Source organism: Balaenoptera physalus (genome assembly GCF_965194825.1).
Source record: "Balaenoptera physalus genome assembly, chromosome: 7".
Lineage (NCBI taxonomy): Eukaryota > Metazoa > Chordata > Mammalia > Artiodactyla > Balaenopteridae > Balaenoptera > Balaenoptera physalus.
Genome location: NC_138886.1, coordinates 57,974,426 through 57,991,867, shown reverse-complemented (window position 1 = coordinate 57,991,867; position 17,442 = coordinate 57,974,426). Strand labels below are relative to the sequence as shown.

Below are 17,442 nucleotides of genomic sequence, written 5' to 3'. Positions count from 1 at the left end.
GTGACTTCAGCCAAAGCTCACAATCAGTACTGACCCCATTTCCTTATCTGTATAAAGAAGCAAGAACAGGCAACTACTGGAACCTTCCTCCATGTTTGTCCTCAGTAAGTGTACTTCCCACTATCCAGTTGAGCTACAAATCTTTTAATATTCAAGTGGCTCCACACCACCATCTTCTTTGGTAACGTCAATTTTCTCCTACCCTGAGGTTTTTCAGCCCATGTTATTGCTAGACAACCTACAGAATTCTCATAAAGCCTAAGAATCAGTCATTTTCCTCACTCATATATGGAAATTTCACAATCTTTTGCAAGAAGTTCTATAGGATTGCTGACTTTGATCCCCACCATTATTGCACACCTTTGTCATTAAAACCCAAACAACTTGGGCAGTGTGAAAGAGGCTATAACTTCCATGTGATGCCAGTCACAAGAGTGGCCTAGAAGTCAAAGGCAAGACCCTATAGTCCTCATAACTGCAGACCCACAGTGAATGGCCCCTCAAGGGGCAGGGAAGACTACTCCTCTCTGGGTCTTGCAAGTACACACAAATAAAAACTGCCTGAGCCCTTCTGTACCGTTTCCTGTTAACAAACTCTTTTGCACTACATACATACACACATACACACACCCCTCACAATGTTGTTGAGTCAGAAGGGGCTTCAATATCAGACACAAGAACCTCTAAAGCTAAGTGCCTCAGAGAGCAGAGAAATCCCCTTTTCCATGGCCTACTTTATTTAATTTTGAAGCTTTGTTGACATATAACTAACATACAATAAACAGTACCTAATTAAAATGTACAATTTGATGTTTTGACTTACATACACACCTGAAGAGTCATCACCACAATTATGATAAGGAACATAACCATCATCATTAAAAGTTTTTTCCAGCCCCTTTAATCCCTCTATCCTACCCCTTTCTCATGTACCCCTCTGCTGTTTCAGATATTTATAAGATGTGGCCACCCTGTGGGACGGGGAACTAGAAATCCTACTTTTAACTGGCTCCCCAAGAGATCTCCTATACACCAAGGTTTGAAAACCCCTGCCTTGGGGAAGGAACTTCACATCCTCTTTGAAACATATTCAATTTTGGGCTTCCATCCATGAAAGCATATCTTTTTTTCCTCTAAATGTTTTTAAAAGTCTTTTTTCCTATTGTTTATGATATATGTTCAACTATTCCCATCATTCTCTTCTTTTATTTTTTTAGAATTCCAAGTCAAGGTAGTCTAATCACTGTAAATATATAGAACTATGACATATAGTTCTAAGAGAAGATGGAGGATAATGCAAATCTCTGAACTTTACAAAGTTTGGAGTAATTTTATAAAAGGCTTACATTTTACCATACAGAAATTTTCAAACATCACTATATACAAAGTTTCCAAAAATGTACCACATACATTTTCAAGAGAACATGATTCACCTCACAGTGCTAGATAATTAATTTAGAAAGTTATTTTTTGAAAAGTGTTCATCATGGTTTTGTAAGTCAAAATTTCATATTATTTGGACTTCACTGAACATATGCAGTCATCCAGTTCAAACGGAGCTTCTCCTCAATGGGAATATATATGGGGCATGAAATGCAATTACCAAAAACATTAAATAATTTATACTAGTAATATTAACATTGTTGACACTTTTCTTTATACTATTCTTCAAAATGTTCCTAAAGGGAATCAAATAAAAGTACAGTACTTGGAAAGTCCATTGAATGTGTTTATTACTTGCTGTTGTAATAAAAGCAAACTGAAGTCCCACCTCCATTATTAATGCTTTAAGGTCTTATTTATTCTTTTGATGATTACCACCCAGGCAAAATTTAGAAAACATAAAAAACCCTTAAATTTCAGGTAGAAGCATTATTATTTTACTTTTGAGTAAAGGAAAGAACCATGGGTCACTGCCATCAAATGGAAAAATGCCCTATGGTAAATAATGTTTCCTTTTATTGCTGGTGTAAAAGTCCCAGCTCTGAGAGTAACCTAGGAGGCATTGCAAGTGATTTTCTGTGAAAAGAAATAAAACTAAATGATCAGTGTGGAGACCAGAGTGTAACCCAGACTCAGAGTTAAGCAGGAATTCTCATATCCTAGTTTTTATTGCCAGGCTGCCAAAAGCTGTTAAAATTATATGGGGTAAGTAGGAATGAGGATATAACTGAAGAGTTTTGGCTTGGTATTCTCCCTCTCAAGGAAATTATGCAACCTCTCAAAGATATTTGTTTTACTCTTTGATTATATATCCAAAATGCTTCTCTGAATTGTATAGGTTTATTAAATCTCTATAACAGAGTAAAGCACTCTCTAAGGTACTTCTGTGATTTCTAGAAGATCTAAACTGAGTATAGCAAGATCCTTGATCACAGTGTTTTGACATTTCTTAACTAACTGATTCCACGTAACACCAAGATGTCTCAACAGCATTTCATTTTTAAAAGCTAATACGTTAAAAATTTTGTTGGAAAGATTTAATCATTATTCATTCATTCATTCAACAAAAATGTTTTGAATGTCCCTTATGCCCACCTATAGGGTGCTGGAAGATTTAAAACTCCTACTTCTTATTTTCACTAAGCTAGTTTATCCATTGTTGCTCTAAAACAGGACAGCAGAAGTCCTTATTACTTACCTCTCATTCAACAAGTGTCTCTTCCATAAAGCTTTCCCTGATCATCTCAGCTAGAAATTATGCCTCTCATCTCTCTACCATATGGTCATATATCAATCTTATATTGTATTTTTTTTAATTAATTAATTAATTTTTTGGCTGCGCCTCGCAGCTTATGGGATCTTAGTTCCCCGACCAAGGATCGAACCCGGGCCCTCAGTAGTGAGAGTACAGAGTCCTAACCACTGGACCACCAGGGAATTTCCAATCTTGTACTGTATTTAATTTAGTTTCATATCTTATCTTTCCATTTAGTCCATAAGCTCCTATACAGCAGAGGCCCTAACTCTACACCCCTATTCTTTCATTCATTCATTCATTCAACAGGAAAGATATTGAGCCAGGCATTATGTGAAATTTAAAGATAAATAAGACACAGGTACCATCATCAATTTGATTTTAGTTCAACTGGTGAAATAAGACATGTACACAACTACCACAACATGATTCCTATGAATTTTTGTACATCTAAAAATGTGTTGATTTGAAGGCTTTTCCCAGCATTCCTGGCCCCTGCTTCTTTATATACCTCACATAATTTAACACGATGGCATGGACAAAGTAGAGACTAAATAAATAGGTGCTGGATGAATATTTGTTGAGAGTACTTTTTAAGATTTTACTGTTAGGCCCATCAAATTTCCCTTTTTGTTCATGCATTTCATAAAGCTACCCACTGTGATACTTTATTACATTTGTATTTTCAGATTCTGGTGGCTCTTAAGTATTATAAGGAGACAGAAATCTTAATGAAAATGTGAGGAAACTACGTGTAGTAAGAAAAGCATTGAGCTTTGAGTCAGGGAATCCACTCTGGACTTTTGTTCCTCCATTTCTTAGTTGTATGACTTGCATCTTAACCTCTGACTCTAGCTCTCTGTTTCCTTATTTGTAAAATAGGAATAACAATTGCCACCGGACAATGTTGTCATAAGGCACAAACGAAAGAATGTATTTGAAAGCACTTGGAAAACTGCAAAACATTTTTGAAATGATACTGTGAGCTCCCAGACTGCTTATGGCTAGTAAAGAGTAGCATGTAGTCAAGCACAATGAGAACTTTCCTTGCTGCTATGGATTGTCAGGCTGACTTGCCACTGACACCTTATCAATTTAGAAAAGTCACATTTTGTCGTTGAATTTCAGTCTTTCTAGACACAACCTGAAAAGATGCCTTATACAGATAAAAGCTTAGTGGGATCCAGCATTTCATGATCCTAACAATAGCTGTAAAATCTTCAAAAATCTTTATAATAAAGGTAATAGGCAAATATAGCCTTACTAGTCACACATTTATAGTAGCTTTCAATTACAGAATATTTTTACATGTGAGGCAGTGTGCAAAGTGCTCTAAAGACATTTTCTTAGCATGGTATGTGGATAGAAATCTCAAGTTCCAGTCAGAAGACGCCATATCACTTGGACTGCACCACAGTATACAATGGGTTCTGGAGTCTGAAGACCTGGCCTCAAGTCTAGTCCCTTAAAACTAAATGATTCTAGTACCTGGCTTCTCATCCATTTTTTAAAAAATGGCACTGGAGTTAGTCTCTGCCACATAGGTTATTATGAGGATTGAATCTAATAATTCAGTAGAGCGTATGTAGAGTGTCTGGCTCAATTAGTATTTTTTTCATCTCTTTCACCTAATAGCAAATTACATTGAGCAAACTACTTAACCCTACCAGACTTCAATTTCCTTATCTGTAAAATGTGGATAATAATAACACTTTGTCACGGTACTGTTGTATTAAATTAGACAATGTATAATCTGGAAGATAACACAGATATTTTAATTCATATTATCACCTCATCCTCTTTCTCTTCTGCCACTTTGCTCTTCATAATAACCTCAGTAAACTAGCAGGATATGCTCTCTGGAAGGAAATTCTGGAATAAATTAAAATTCCAAGAAAACTGCATTTTATCACCAAGAATAGTTATCTCCCTTGGGCTATGTATGTTTCACATCAACAGCAGCCCCAGAGCCATCTAACTTGACAGTACAATGCCGTGTGGATTAGCGTCAACAAACCTTGAGATACAGTTGGCTGCAGGACACCTGAGGCCCATCTCCTCTTCTGCTGACTCGCTGGACAGCAAAGAACAGCATTCTCAGATATTCAACCATGCACCACCCACCAGGCCTAAAAAAGATTACAGGGGGGATGAATATGAGTTCCTTTCTCATGACAGTAATAAGGAACAAGGGAGTAGAGAGGCATCCTGTTGAAGTGAATAAGTGTTATGGGAAGAATTGAAATAATTAAATCATTTTTTGCTCAAAGCTCTAAAGGTCTGTGCTCACTGACTTATACTTTGACAGCACTTCCTGCTCAGCTGTGTATATACATCAGACACTTCCAAGTTAAGAAGATTCAAGACGTTATGAAGTGTCATTTCTTGAAGAGAGGCCACACTATTTATTCCTCATCTAATAAATGCCAGTACCAGACAAAAGGAAATACATATACATACAACCAAAGTTGTATGTGCTTAAAAGCTCACGTACAACTCCTTGAATTCGATGAATGTAAACATTAGTACTAGACTGAAAGCAGGAGCAAGATGGCAGAGTAGATGGACATGCACTCACTCCCTCTTGTGAGAGAACCGGAATCACAACTAACTGCTGAACACTCATCGACAGGAGGACACTGGAACTCACCAAAAAAGATACCCCACATCCAAAGACAAAGGAGAATCCACAATGAAATGGGAGGAGGGGCACAATCACAATAAAACCAAATCCCATAACTGCTGGGTAGGTGACTCACAAACTGGAGAACACTTATACCACGGAAGTCCACCCACTAGAGTAAAGGTTCTGAGCAACACATCAGGCTTCCCAACCTGGGCGTCCGGCAACGGGAGAAGGAATTCCTAGAGAATCAGACTTCGAAGGCGAGCAGGATTTGATTGCAGGACTTTGACAGGACTGGGGGAAACAGAGACTCCACTCTTGGAGGGCACACACAAAGTAGTGTGCGCATCAGGACCCAGGGGGAAGGAGCAGTGACCCCATAGGCGACTGAAACAGACCTACCTGCTACTGTTGGAGGGTCTCCTGAAGAGGCAGGGGATAGCTGTGGCTCACCGTGAGGACAAGGACACTGGCAGCAGAAGGTCTGGGAAGTACTCTTTGGTGTGAACCCTCCCAGAGTCTGCCATTAGCCCCACCAAAGAGCCGGTAGGCTCCAGTGTTGGGTCGCCTCAGGCCAAACAACCAAGAGAGAGGGAACCCAGCCCCATCCATCAGCAGACAAGTGGATTAAAGCTTTACTGAGCTCTGCCCACCAGAGCAACAATCAGCTCTACCCACCACCAGTCCCTCCCATCAAGAAACTTGCACAAGCCTCTTACATAGCTTCATCCACCAGAGGGCAGGAAGCAGAAGCAAGAAGAACTACAATCCTGCAGGCTGTGGCACAAAAACCACATTCACAGAAAAACAGACAAGATGAAAAGGCAGAGGGTTACGTACCAGATGAAGGAAGAAGATAAAACCCCAGGAAAATAACCAAATGAAGTGGAGACAGGCAACCTTCCAGAAAAAGAATTCAGAATAATGATAGTGAAGATGACCCAGGACCTCAGAAAAAGAATGGAGGCAAAGATCAAGAAGATGTAAGAAATATTTAACAAAGACCTAGAAGAAATAAAGAACAAACGCCTAGAAGAATTAAAGAACAAACAAACAGAGATGAACAATATAATAACTGAAATGAAAAATACACTAGAAGGACCCAATAGCAGAATAACTGAGGGAGAATGGATAAATGACCTGGAAGACAGAATACTGGAATTCACTGCCAAGGAAGAGAATAAAGAAAAAAGAATGAAAAGAAATGAAGACAGCCTAAGAGACCTCTGGGACATAATTAAACGCAAAAAACATTTGCATTATGGGGTTCCAGAGGAGAAGAGAGAGAGAAAGGACCCAAGAAAATATTTGAAGAGATTATAGTTGAAAACATCCCTAACATGGGAAAGGAAATAGCCACCGAAGTCCAGGAAACACAGAGAGTCCCAGGCAGGAAAAACCCAAGGAGAAACACGCTGAGACACATAAAATCAAACTGACAAAAATTAAACACAAAGAAAAATTATTGAAAGCAACAAGGGAAAAATGACAAATAACATACAAGGGAACTCCCATAAGGTTAACAGCTGATTTCTCAGCAGAAACGCTACAAGCCAGAATGGAGTGGCATGATATACTTAAAGTGATGAAAGAGAAGAAACTACAACCAAGATTACTCTACCCGGCAAGGATCTCATTCAGATTTGATGGAGAAATCAAAAGCTTTACAGACAAGCAAAAGCTAAGAGAATTCAGCAGCACCAAACCAGCTCTACAACAAATGCTAAAGGAACTTCTCTAAGTGGGAAATACGAAAGAAAAGGACATAGGAAAAAAAACCCATAACAATTAAGAAAATGGTAATAGGAACATACATATTGATAATTACCTTAAATGTGAATGGATTAAATGCTCCAACGAAAAGACAGGCTTGCTGAATGGATACAAAAACAAGAGCCACATATATGCTGTCTACAAGAGACCCACTTCAGACCTAGGGACACAAACAGACTGAAAGTGAGGGGATGGAAAAAGATTGACACAATACACCAGATAGATTTAATTGATATATATAGGACACTGCAACCAAAAACAGCAGACTACACTTTCTTCTCAAGCGCGCATGGAACATTCTCCAGGATAACATCTTCGGTCACAAATCAGGCCTCAGTAAATTTAAGAAAACTGAAATCATATCAAGCATCTTTTCTGAAAACAACCTATGAGATTAGAAATCAATTACAGGGTAATAAACGTAAAAAACTCAAAAACATGGAGGCTAAACAATATGTTACTAAATAACCAAGACACCACTGAAGAAATCAAAGAGGAAATCAAAAATATTGAGAGACAAATGACAACGAAAACAGGACGATCCAAAACCTATGGGATACAGCAAAAGCAGTTCTAAGAGCAAAGTTTATAGCTATACAAGCCTACCTCGAGAAGCAAGAAAAATCTCAAATAAACAATCTAACCTTACACCTAAAGAAACTAGAGAAAGAAGAACACACAAAACCCAAAGTTAGTAGAAGGAAAGAAATCATAAAGATCAGAGCAGAAATAAATGAAATAGAAAAAAAGAAAACAATACCAAAGATCAATAAAACTAAAAGCTGGTTCTTTGAGAAGATAAACAAAATTGATAAACCATTAGGCAGACTCATCAAGAAACAGAGGGAGAGGATTCAAATCAATAAAATTAGAAATGAAAAGTTACAAAAGTTACAACCGAAACCACAGAAATACAAAGCATCCTAAGAGACTACTACAAAGAACTCTATGCCAATAAAATGGACAACCTGGAAGAAATGGACAAAATCTTCGAAAGGTATAACCTTCCAAGACTGAACCAGAAAGAAATAGAAAATACAAACAGACCAATCACAAGTAATTAAATTGAAACTGTGATTAAAAATCTTCCAACAAACAAAAGTCCAGGACCAGATGGCTTCACAGGTGAATTCTATCAAACATTTAGAGAAGAGCTAACACACATCCTTCTCAAACTCTTCCAAAAAATTGCAGAGGAAGGAACACTCCCAAACTCATTCTATGAGGCCACCATCACCATGATACAAAAACCAGACAGAGATATTACAAAAAAAGAAAATTACAGACCAATATCACTGATGAATATAGACGCAAAAATCCTCAACAAAATACTAGCAAACAGAATCCAACAACTCATTAAAAGGATCATACACCATGATCAAGTGGGATTTATCCCAGGGATGCAAGGATTCTTCAATATATGCAAATCAATCAATGTGATACACCATATAAACAAACTGAAGAATAAAAACCCTATGATCATCTCAATAGATGCAGGAAAAGCTTTTGACAAAATTCAACACCCATTTATGACAAAACTCTCCAGAACATGGGCATAGAGGGAACCTACCTCAACATAATAAAGGCCATATATGACAAACCCACAGCAAACATTCTCAATGGTGAAAAACTGAAAGCATTTCTTCTAAGATCAGGAACGAGACAAGGATATCCACTCTCGCCACTATTATTCAACATAGTTTTGGAAATCCAAGCCATGGCAATCAGAGAAGGAAAAGAAATAAAAGGAATACAAATTGGGAAAGATGAAGTAAAACTGTCACTATTTGCAGATGACATGATACTATACATAGATAATCCTAAAGGTGCCACCAGAAAACTACTAGAGCTAATCAGTGAATTTGGTAAAGTAGCAGGATACAAAATTAATGCACAGACATCTCTTGCATTCCTATATACTAATGATGGAAAATCTGAAAGAGAAATTAAGGAAACACTCCCATTTACCATTGCAACAAAAAGAATAAAATACCTAGGAATAAACCTACCTGGGAGACAAAAGACCTGTATGCAGAAAATTATAAGACACTGATGAAAGAAATTAAAGATGATACAAACAGATGGAGAGATATACCATGTTTTGGATTGGAAGAATCAACATTTTGAAAATGACTATACTACCCAAAGCAATCTACAGATTCAATGCATCCCTATCAAATTACCAATGGCATTTTTTACAGAACTAGAACAAAAAAATCTTAAAATTTGTATGGAGACACAAAAGACCCCGAATAGCCAAAGCAGTCTTGAGGGAAAAAATCGGAGCTGGAGGAATCAGACTCCCTGACTTCAGACTATACTACAAAGCTACAGTAATCAAGACAATATGGTACTGGCACAAAAACAGAAACATAGATCAATGAAACAAGACAGAAAGCCCAGAGATAAACCCATGCACATATGGTTAACTAATCTATGACAAAGGAGGCAAGGATATACAATGGATAAAAGACAGTCTCTTCAATAAATGATGCTGGGAAAACTGGACAGCTACATGTAAAAGAATGAAATTAGAACACTCCCTAACACCATACACAGAAATAAACTCAAAATGGATTAGAGACCTAAATATAAGACTGGACACTATAAAACTCTTAGAGGAAAACATAGGAAGAACACTCTTTGACATAAATCACAGCAAGATCTTTTTTGATCCTCCTCCTACAGTAATGGAAATAAAAACAAAAATAAACAAATGGGACCTAATGAATCTTAAAAGCTTTTGCAAAGCAAAGGAAACTACAAATAAGACGAAAAGACAACCCTCAGAATGGGAGAAAATATTTGCAAACGAATCAACGGGCCAAGGATTAATCTCCAAAATATATAAATAGTTCATGTAGCTCAATATTAAAAAAAAAAACAACCCAATCCAGAAATGGGCAGAAGGCCCAAATAGACATTTCTCCAAAGAAGACATACAGATGGCCAAGAAGCACATGAAAATCTGCTCAACATCACTAATTATTAGAGAAATGTAAATCAAAACTACAATGAGGTATCACCTCACACCAGTTAGAATGGTCATCATCAGAAAATCTACAAACAACAAATGCTGGAGAGGGTGTGGAGAAAAGGGAACCCTTTTGTACTGTTGGTGGGAAAGTAAATTGATACAGCCACTATGGAGGTTCCTTAAAAAACTAAAAATAGAATTACCATATGACCCAGCAATCCCACTATTGGGCATATACCCAGAGAAAACCATAATTCAAAAAGACACATGCACCCCAATGTTCATTGAAGCACTATTTATAATAGCCAGGTCATGGTAGCAACCTAAATGCCCATCGACAGATGAATGGATAAAGAAGATGTGGCACATATATACAATGGAATATTACTCAGCCATAAAAAGGAACGAAATTGGGTCATGTGTAGAGACGTGGATGGATCTAGAGACTGTCATACAGAGTGAAGTAAGTCAGAAAGAGAAAAACAAATATTGTATATTAATGCATATATGTGGAACCTAGAAAAATGGTACAGATGAACTGGTTTGCAGGGCAGAAATAGAGACACAGATGTAGAAAACAAACTTATGGACACCAAGGGGGGAAACGGGCGGGGGTGGTGGTGGTGGTGCGATGAATTGGGAGATTGGGATTGACATATATACACTAATATGTACAAAATGGATAACTAATATGAACCTGCTGTATAAAAAATAAATAAAATTCAAAAATTCAAAAAAAAAAGAACATTTTTACTAGGCTGTAAGAATGGTTGCTCTTATAAGAACAGAATTTACTTAAACATCATTTTGAATGATGTTTTCATTTTTGGTTCTGGTTGAATGAGGTACTGCAAGGACTCAATGTTGGTAGACAAAAGCAATGTGGGCATCCAGTGTGTACATCAGTTGCCGTTTTGCAAGTCATGAACATCTTATACACACATACACACACACACACACACACACACAAAATCATAAGCTGCAAACTTAGTGGTAAATTATTGTATCATTTTTAGAATACCCTATTTTAAATCATTTGAAAGCCTCTGTTTTTCAGGTTCTAATTATATAAATCATCTGTTAATATTAATACAGTCATAAGAATAATGTATGTAATAGCATTATTTAACTGCAAAACATGTTACTGATGTTAGTTATTATACCTCTTAACCCTGCCTTGAGACAATGAAGTCAGTTATATTTACATGTTATTCAGCAGTCCACACAGTAGGCTTCTTTTAAGGTTCAACTTAAAATATTCTTCCTCCTAGATTTAACTCATATGCCTCCATTCAATTAGAAATCTTTTTTTCCTACATTCTCATTAAATCTTCTTACTACCTCTGTTATAATATTTGTCACAGCCTACAGGTATTAGATTTATTTATGCATATGCTTCCAGATAAGATTCCAAAAGCCAAGAAGGCAGGCTCTATCCTTGTCATCTTTGCGTAAGCTGTCCCCTCCACTTGTCTCCATGAGGGGTTGGTACCTAGCTGGTCTCTAATGATTTTTTTTAAATGTTGCTAGTCATTCTCAGTTATATTTTAACTATGGAGCTATTTATTCTGACTGTTAAAAGTAAGACAATTATGTAGCCCACCCTCCCCCTTACAAAAACGTGTGGTTATCTGCTAGGGACACATGCAACCAGATTTGTTTTGTGCCTTTTTCTTAGCTACATGGGGCATTCCCTCCTGCAGTTCTTAGGGTGATACTTTCTCTCCATGCTGTCTGTTGTAAGTGGCAAGCAGTGCTTTACCCTAGTGAGAAGGACGTCAATAGGCTGTATTTTACAATGACAGCCGGGCCATTTGACTTGAGTCTTATTACACTTGATGGCTACCTTTTAGGAATATCTTTTTCAATTGTTTATTTTCCAAGCCTCTTGTCAGTTCAAACTACAGAAAACAAAAGGGGAATCCACATTTTACTAATGTGCACTCATAACATGGAAAGCACTTTATCAAACATGGGCCTGAGAAGATATTTCACTCTAATGAAATCCACAGATATTTACCAGATATTAATAACAATATGAGAATGATACAAAAATTAATAAACTCTTAACAGTCCACTCATGGGTATTATATTTAGGAAATACTAAGTATACAGGTATATATTGATAAATTTGAAATTATCTGAATTACTTAAAACAGAAGACCTTCCAAAATGCCAAGAATATCCAATTTGGGCAAGGTTTTAGTAATGGACACTCATTTTAGGAAGGCACTTTGTCTGTACTTATCAAGACATTTACTGAGTTTTTCAATGGGGAAAATATTGACATTTCAGCAAAGCAATCTTTATTGCATAGGGCTGTTAAAAGCATTACTAGAGATTCAGTATCCCTGGCCCCTGGACACTGTCATTATGACAACCAAAAGTGCCTCTTACTGTTTCCAAATGCCCTCTAGGGTAACACCCCACAGTTGTGAACCAAGTGTATGAGTCAAAATAGGCTAAGTTATGCTATAGTAACAAACAACCTCAAACCTCAGGGACATAATATAACAAAAGAATAAACTTTTTCTCTTACTCTGCACATACAGAACAGGTCAAGAGGCGTATTCTGCTCATTATAATGACCAAGAGACCAAGGCTGATGAGGCTCCACTGCAACATGTACACACGCAATCACTGTAGCAGTGGTGATCACACAAGGGGTGTGTTTGAAAGAAGAGACAGAAGAGTGAGGGCATTATAGCTGCAGATATCAGAATGAGTCAGCAAAGCATAATTTTTGAAGGTGAAGGGCACACCTTGAGTTGATAAACTTAATCCCTAGGTTCCCTAGAACTAGTTTTATTCCTTGAAGAAAAGAAGGTAGAGTTAAATAAGGAATCCCACCAAGAAGCCATGTATGCAGGAAGCACACTGTCTCTGTGGCAGTGTAGAAGGAAAAAGACATGATTTAAAAAACAAAAAAACAAAGAAAACAAACAACAACAACAAAAAACAACAGTGCCTATTCCATTCACTGAGGAGAAAAGCAGGCTATGGAAACTCACATAAGACTCCCTGAAACATGGGGATAATTCCAACTGGCCTGGAATTCAGTTCTGGCTCTGTCCTGATGTAAACCTGCTCCTAATGGCTGAGAAAACTCACCTTTTCCGAAATACTTAATAAACAAGGGAGCAAAATCAGGATATTCAAAGATATACTGAGGAAAAAGGACAATAATGTAAGAAATGAGAAAAAAATAAATGGTAGATTCATAACATCCAGAAAAAATATTGTAATGGAGCATGTAAAAATTATGACCAAATATTTCTCCCTGAATTTTAAAAACTTAAGAAGCAATCGACTCGATGAAGGAAGAGCTCAAAGCACAAATAAAAGAACTTACAGACAAGATGACTAGACAGCAGGAGAAGATAAAATATATAAGTTGTCAGAGCTCAAGAAAAGCAGTGGCAGAAAAAATAAAATCAAATTTTTAAGGACAAAGTAGAGGAATATGAGGGAGAATAGACACTGTTATAAACACATTAAGGAGAAAAGCTAAACTAAATAAGAAAACAAATGAAAAGGATTTGTAAGAAAATGAAAAGAGCTACAACAGCGTATATAATTGGGATTTTTTAAAGAAAAAATAGAACAAATATTTAAAGGACAGATCCATTTTGGCAACAGTACAGCATGAAGAAGGCCTGCTGAGCCCACACCAGGCCCCCAGGGCACAGGTGAGGGATTACAGCATGTCACACTGCACTGGTGTTCTCCTCCACATGCTGATGCTGCAGCCATGGCTCTCTGGCCATTGCCCATCCCAAGGTCTATGAAAGTAATGAAGATTCCCTCAAACATACTCATCGACAAAGTAAAATAACAGATTGTTAGCTGCAAGGAAATAAATAGAGGCTATTTCTTGTCACAGAAAGGCAGACATATATCTTTCTCAATCTATGAGCTGACAGGGTCTGAACAGGCCCATTTATCACTGGAATTGCAAACGGATCATTGCACAAAGCAGCTACTGCTCATTCTGAAGACGTGGAAAAAGAAAAGTATTTGAAGTTATGAAAGTCCAGAAGAATATGGACTAGAATGTTGCTCTTCATCTTCAGGCATCTCCAACCCTCTGCTGTGGAAGTTAAAAATGCAGATCCTTTTCTTTTCTAGAAATGGGGGCCCACCACAGAGACAGACCTACAGAAATTTTGGGTGGGGGGTCTTTTATGAGATCTACTTTTTAATTCAGCAACAGAAAAAGCCGGCAGAACCATGCATTAGAAGCAAAGCTCCAAAAAATGATCAAATACCTATAAATGGGCATATAACTAAAACTGTATATCTAAAAAGGCATATGGAGAAAAAATGAAAAATAAAGAGTCATGTGGAATGCTTTGAGCCTAAGAATGAAAAAATAAGAAAAGAAAATAAACAATGAAAGGCTGAAAAGGTCTTCACAAAGTTCTACTAAAAAAGGAGCCATAGGTAGATGCTGCTGATTTTCTAAAAAAAAAAAAAAAAAAAAAAAAATCAGAGTTCTGGAGCTTGCCATCACATTTAAAACTTCAACATCATCAATCTGGCAGAAGTTTGCAGCAAATATAGGGAAAGCCAGGCACATACCAATACCCAGTCTTACTCTCTCTAATTTTTCATCTCTAAAATTTCTTTTCTTAGAGGAATATTCTTCAGAATGTTCTGAATGGACTTACAATTAAGTAAAATAGAAGAGCATGTCAGAGGAGGAAAGGAGGAGAAATAATAGAGTTCATAGACAATAATAATAATAAAAACAACAACACACAGAAACACCATGCCAGGGATACTCCCTAAAAGTGCATAATCTGTCAGTACTTCAGGAGAAAAGGCAGACCTGTGACTTAGGAAACTGTGAAATATGCAGCATATCTGATGCTTTGACTCAAGCTAAGGATTTCAGATTTGGTAGACACTAAACTCTTAGAGGTTCAGTTTATCCTATCATAAACCAAATGGCTACTGGGAGATCTTTTCCAAGAAACAATTATTTTTCTCTTCTGAAGATTATAAATGTATGGAAATATGTCTTATGTAATAATCTATAAGGTCATAAAAGATAATCTAACACCAAATTTTAACATGAAAGCCTAGGGCTCTCTGTATTCATTTTGTTATGCAAATTTTATTCATTCATATGAGGTGTGTAAATTGCATACCTTTCTAGATGAAACTATATGTACCACACTCTGAGCTACTTTAACATAAAGATAACATTAAGACTAATAGAATGCTTTAAATGTCTATTTATGAGGAAAGAAACAAATTAGTTTTGCTCTTTTCTTAATTACCATTTTACATAACTAATTGAGCTACTTTTGTAAATTTAATTTTTTTTGTTATATAGTGCACTATTTTAAAATATCCAATGAATTATCCTCTTGTCTTTAATGATGCGTGAGTGGAAGTAATACTATTTGGCTGTATTTGGTTATGAGAAAACAATAAGTGTGCTTTAAAAAAGATATAATTCAGATAAATATTCTTGGAATAAAGACAGCAGAATATATATATAGTTGTTTGTGCCTGGAAAACTGAGCTAGAATAGTCCACAAAGATATATATTCTAGTAAAGATGTTATTGGACTTCAACAACTTTAAGAAGGAAGGAAGAAAGGAAGGTGGGAAGGAAGAAAAAAAAGAAAATCATTTGGGCATCTAGGCAAAAAGATCTACTCAATTACATCAGAAAATAAACTGGCCTGGCCTCAGAATTCTCCACAACAATATCCAATGTCAGAAAATAGCGGAGTAATACAAAATCCTTAAGAAAAGAAAGTACTATCCCAAGTGGTTATACTTTGCTGCCTTAACCAAGGTTCTTCAGAGTGCAGACTCTGGAACAAAAGTTTAATTGAGTGCATTTATTAGTTTCCTGTGGCTGCTATAACAGACTTAGTGGCTTAAGATAACAGAAATTTATTCTCTCACAATGTCAAGGCAAGAGCCTGAAATCAGTATCACTGAACTGTAATCAAGGTATTAGCAGGGTTGTACTCCCTCCAGAGGCTCTAGGGGAGAATATGTCCCTTGCCTCTTCCAGTTAGTTTCTGGAGGCTGCCAGCATTCCTTGACTTGTGGCCACATCACTCCTATCTCTACTTCTGTAGTCATATGGCCTTCTCTTCTATTGTGTAATCTCCTTCTGCATGTTACTTATAAGGACACCTGTGATTGCATTTAGGGCCTGCCCAGATAATCCAAGCATAATCACTCCACTTCAAGAACCTTAATTAATCACATCTGCAAAGTTTTCTTTTGTTTGTTTGTATATAAAAGTTACCATTTACAGGCTCCACATAGATTATAAATAAATTAAAGGAATTGTAAAGGACTACTCTTCTCAACTTAATGCAAATAAACGTGAAAACTGGGATGAAGTACATAACACTCCAGAAATATATAATTTACCATAACTATTTACAGCAGAAAATTTAAAGATTTCCAAAATTCAAATAGAGAAAATGTCAAAGAACCTCCTCTCCATTTCCCTTCCCCCCACCAAAATAATAAGGTGCCTGGATTAGACAATTTCACAGGGAAATTCTAACAAAACTTTTAAAAAGCAGATAATTCCAATGGTATTTTAACTCTTGAGAGTACATAAAAAGAAAGAATGTTTCCAAATTCTTCTAATGAAGTAGGTATAAAAGTGATCTCTAAAATCAAGAAGGATTACACACACACACACAAACTATCAACCACATTTCAAAGGTTCAAAAGAAGGCACTGCTAAGTCAAGATTAGGATATATGGAAATCAATAACCTTCTAAGAGTCAAACAACAGCCAGTTAGAAGACACAACAGAAGGAAAAATCCCTTATTTTCAATAATAACACAAAAGATTAAAATGTCTGAGAGGAGAACCTTCAAGATGGTGGAGGAGTAAGATGTGGACATCACCTTCCTCCCCACAAATACACCAAAAATATATCTACATGTGTAACAAATCCTACAGAACACCTACTGAACACTGGCAGAAGACCTCAGACTTCCCTAAGGGCAAGAAAATCCCCACTACCTGGGTAGGGCAAAAGAAAAAAGAGAGACAAAAGAATAGGGACCGGACCTGCCCATCTGGGAGGGAGCTGTGAAGGAGGAAAAGTTTCCACACAATAGGGAGCCCCTTCACTGGTGGAGATGGGGGGTGGGGGGGGGGAAGCTTCAGAGCCACAGAGGAGAGCACAGCAACAGGGGTGCAGAGGGCAAATAGGACAGATTCCCACACAGAGGATCAGTGTAGACCAGCACTCAGCAGCCTGAGAGGCTTGTCTGCTCACACACTGGGGTGGGTGGGGCTGGGAGCTGAAGCTCGAGCTTTGGAGGTCAGTCCCAGGGATAGGACACTCCCCTGCACTGGCTGCACGAACACA

At 37.2% G+C, this 17,442-nt stretch overlaps 1 long non-coding RNA gene across 1 annotated transcript in view; it reads right to left on the bottom strand.

Annotated features, from left to right (window-relative positions):
- LOC309665015 overlaps nt 1-17,442 on the bottom strand; it is a 168,984-nt gene that overhangs the window by 141,376 nt on the left and 10,166 nt on the right. Inside the window, exon 2 of the long non-coding RNA XR_014266157.1 lies at nt 4,716-4,827. This is a non-coding gene — a long non-coding RNA (uncharacterized lncRNA). The remainder of the gene's footprint in view (nt 1-4,715; nt 4,828-17,442) is intronic.